This window comes from Crocuta crocuta, unplaced genomic scaffold (assembly GCF_008692635.1).
Source record: "Crocuta crocuta isolate KB4526 unplaced genomic scaffold, BGI_CrCroc_1.0 scaffold559, whole genome shotgun sequence".
NCBI lineage: Eukaryota > Metazoa > Chordata > Mammalia > Carnivora > Hyaenidae > Crocuta > Crocuta crocuta.
In genome coordinates this window covers 261,564-265,753 of record NW_027529454.1, presented here as the reverse complement: position 1 = coordinate 265,753, position 4,190 = coordinate 261,564, and the positions used below count along the sequence as shown (strand labels likewise).

The 4,190-nt window shown below is 39.2% G+C and overlaps 1 pseudogene; it reads right to left on the bottom strand.

The window, feature by feature from the left end:
- Positions 1-2,868: 2,868 nt before the first annotated feature.
- LOC144228849 (U2 spliceosomal RNA) lies at positions 2,869-3,040 on the bottom strand (annotated as a pseudogene).
- Positions 3,041-4,190: the final 1,150 nt, after the last annotated feature.

Genomic DNA, 4,190 nt, shown 5'->3' with positions numbered 1-4,190 from the left:
ATTATAGTTAGCAAAACCTCCGTCGCATAGCATCGTGCCGTCCCCAGCACAGCGTTTGGTGTCTGCTGAGTGAAGCTGAAGTCCAGACTGGAGAGCAAAGAGGGCTGGCCAAGGAAGGTAAAAGTTGCTGCCTTCTGGAATCTCCAAGACAGCTTTGGAGCTGGGGCATCCCACTGCCCGTCACACACAGCGCTTTCAATTCAAAGCAGCAAGGAAAAGCCAGGGTAACTAAGGACAGATTCCTTCCGTAGCTTTTCAGGGAGAAACACCTCTTGAAATGTTAAAATGGCAGAAACAATACAGTGTGATTATGGACATTCTGAAAGGAATTTGGAGATTCTAGTGTCTTTCCCTTGCCCACCCAACTCTCTTTGTAATGATAATCACACTTGTAGGTCTAAGTCACCAACCCCTGTCTTTGGAATTTCAATCTACAAGTAAGTGCAAGTCTGGTTGAAACCGCTGACCCCTCTTATCTTCCCTTCTCCTTGGGTACTGTACTACTCAGATGGCTCCTTGTATTCTACTATGTTCTGGGATTAGAATTTTAGAGTTACCTCCTTTTCCGTTTCCTGTCTGCTTTTCCTTATCTGCGAAATGACTTTTATTAATTTAAGAATAAACACATTTAAGAATAAACATTGAAATTTTTTTTCAATATTTTTATTTATTTCTGAGGGAGAACAAGATAGCGCCAGCAGGGGAGGGTCAGAGTGAGAGGGAGACACAGAATCTGAAGCAGGCTCCAGGCTCTGAGCTAGCTGTCAGCACAGAGCCCGACGCGGGGCTCAAACCCACGAACCGTGAGATCATGACCTGAGCTGAAGTCGGACAAGAATAAACCTTTTAAAAGCCAGGCTTTTACCGTAGCTAAATGGTATTACAACTCCTCAATCTTGTCATTCCTAAAGTAATTGGGTGAGATTGTTAACTTTAGCTGGCACTAGGTTGAATACTAAGAGCCTAACCTTCAAGTTCTCCAGATTGATCTCAGCCGCTTATTAAGAAGGCTAAAAATCTGTTGTTCCAAGAGCAGATAGGAGGAAAAATGAATGGTTGTTTAAATACGTGTTATACTTCCATTTAAAGGGCTCTGTGGGCTATCTCTTTTTAATAACAAAAAGATCATAGTGTTGACTAAAGCATGTAGTTGTATGCAAACAAGTATTATATTTGAATTACTCTTCCAGGAAACAAAATAGTATAGATACTCATTAAAATTGACTTGAACAAGTCACAAGTACAGTGTCAATATCGTTCTTTAGATAATAGGAAATCAGACCACCTAACCAGATACACAAATTGGAAGGCATCTTTGCTTTAAACTCTAAAATTGAGCAATCTAACTAGCAAGTTAAATGCAATGGAACAGACTTCATAGTTTAGAATGGTGTCATTTCAAAGCAATTAAGTCATTAAAATTCCTGGTAAACATAGCTTACCGAAATTCACGCCTGAAATGGCATCCAGTTCTCCAAACTAGTCTGTATAAAAACTATAACATCAGCAGGATAAATGCCTTTTTTAAGATTAACTTATTATGTGTGACAAGCACAGCACATCATATTCTTAAATAACTGATACCTCCCAAGAGATTTAAATGGCTTTCATTTCTAAGATCTCCTGTTACCTCATAATTTTATTTCTCTTTCTCTTTAACCCCTAACATTTCTTAATTAATCATTTTTTGGTTTTCGAAAAGGCATGAATTGGTTCTGGAAATATTTAGAGGGAAGGTAACTGAGTGCCTTTCCCTGAGAGTGTATCGTCCAACGGTCAAAGCAAGCCGTTGAAATTCACTTAAGAAGACAGAGAAGTTTTGGTTATGAAATACCCATTTATCCAGTTTCTTTAAAACTGGTACATTCCACCAGGGGTTTATGCTAAATAAAAATTTCTAGATGGCTTTGTGGTAAGTGCTGGATTTGGTATCATGAGCGTTGCTACAGAGTGAGTCAAGGCCGCCAGGGTAATGGGCCTGGGGAGAGGCAGGAAGGGGGTGCCTAGGTGGCTCAGGTGGAGCAAGTGCCAACTCGGGACTTTCCGCTCAGGTCATGACCTCCCGGGTATGTGGGATCAACTCTGCACGTGCTCTGGGCTGACAGCGGAGCCTGCTTTGGATTCTCTTTCTTTCTCTCTCTCTGCCCCTTCGCTATTTTCTCTGTGTGTCTCAAAATGAGCAAATAAGTTTGAAAAGGCAGGAAGGAACAGGGAATTTGAGATCTGAACATCTTGAATCTGCTGTTTGACCGGAGGCAAGCTGAGTACCTTCTTTGAATCTTAGTTTTCTCAACTTTTAATTTCAATTTCAATTTAACTTCAACTTTTCTCTGGTGTTGAGGACTAAAGCATTAAAAAGGAAAGAATACATTTTGAAAATACTTGACACAAAATAGGCAGTTGACAAATGTTTCGTTGAATGTTAGGATTTTAAGCGAGCACTTTATTTCTACGACACACCTAATTTAAACACACATATTCCAAAAGTGTTTATCAACCACTAACTCTGAATATACCATTTAATATGATTAATCCTTCCCTAAATGCAACCACACCTCAGGCTTCTTTATGCCTATATTTTTAAAAAACATTTTTAAAGTTTATTTATTTTTGAGAGACAGAGAGAGACAGTGTGAGCGGGGAGAGGGACAGAGAGAGAGGGAGACACAGAATCAGAGGCAGGCTCCAGGCTCTGAGCTGTCAGCAAAGAGCTGGATGTGGGGCTCGAACTCACAAACCGAGAGATGGTGACCTGAGCAGAAATCAGATACTTAAACGAATGAGCCACCCAGGTGTCCCTTCCTATCTTTTTTCTCTTTTTTTTGAACGTGCAATCTCCTGGGATTTCTTCTCCCCCTCCTCGCCCTCAGGGAGTGCACAGCTCCTAGAGGTACTACATTACAAGGTCCCTCTGTGGAGCGGACTAAACAAGCCCCAAAAACCCATTTTCTAGACTGTCTTCAGATAAAGGACATATCAGATATTAACCTGATAAGAACAGATATTACACTTGATTTTAGTTCAAAGGCCAAGAAGCAGTGCACAATTTCCTGAGATTTCTGAAGTGAATCAAGCATGCTTATTTTTAAAAGCCTATTTAGTTATGTACTATTTTCTTGAGGATTGTTTGTGAGACTCGAGAAAAACCCTTTGCTTAAACTAATAATCTTATTATTAATGAGAGTACTCTCTCATTTTAAATGCACTTTCATATCTATTATCTTATTTTATAATTAGAACTCTCTGAAGTAGGTGGGGTTGCTTTCATCAGCCCATTTTATAGATGAGAAAACTGAGGCAAGCCCATTTAACTGGCTAGAACTGGTTTTCCCCGTAGGTAATATGGAAATGATTCTAACATTAGCTCATGCAGTATAAAATAGAATCCTTTACAGTTTATAAAAGTGTTTACATTCACTGATCTCATTTCAAGTAAGTAAGGCAGAGATTGTTTATCTTTGTTTTAGAAATAAAGGTACTGAATTTTGGAAAGATAGGAACTTTATTTAATAAAGTTGGAGATAAGGAGATTCTTGAAGCACCACTTGAATCCTCTAGGTCTCTTAATTTCTAAACCAGGATTCTTTTCTTTACACCACAATGTCTCACCTTTAAAGGTGCTCAGAAATGTCTGCTTCTCCTCAGTGGTTTCACAGAATAATTTAGGACTGCAGAATCGGTCACATGTCTTTATTTAGAAAGCAGAGAACATTTGCTTTTGTTTTGTCTTTTCTTACAGACTTGGAAAGGAACAACATTGTTGCACCTTGTGTAGCAGCAAGGGAAGGCTTGTGTTCATTATTTGTCAAGCAGTTTTTACAAAAATGGAGTTTTAGGAACACACAAAACAGTAGTATTCCTATAAGGCAGCCTGGATTATGTCATTACTTTTTGTTTTTTTTTAATCTTTTTACCAGTAGTAATCTTTTCTTTAGCTAGAAATTAGGGCAGTTAGGAGCTAACCTTAAATAATCCAAATATTTAATGTTGTTATTTAAGATAACAGAATCTAGACTGGATAGAGGAACTTGCGCATAAAGATGCCAGTTGGGGTTTCTCTCTAGAATGGGGAAACTAGAGTGGCTGATCGTTCAAAAGGAGACTGATGCTGCCACCTTGTGTCACTGTTGCAAAATGCTATGCTTCCCAAAGAGTGGAATTGTCATCACTGGGGACTGGGGGATGGGGAA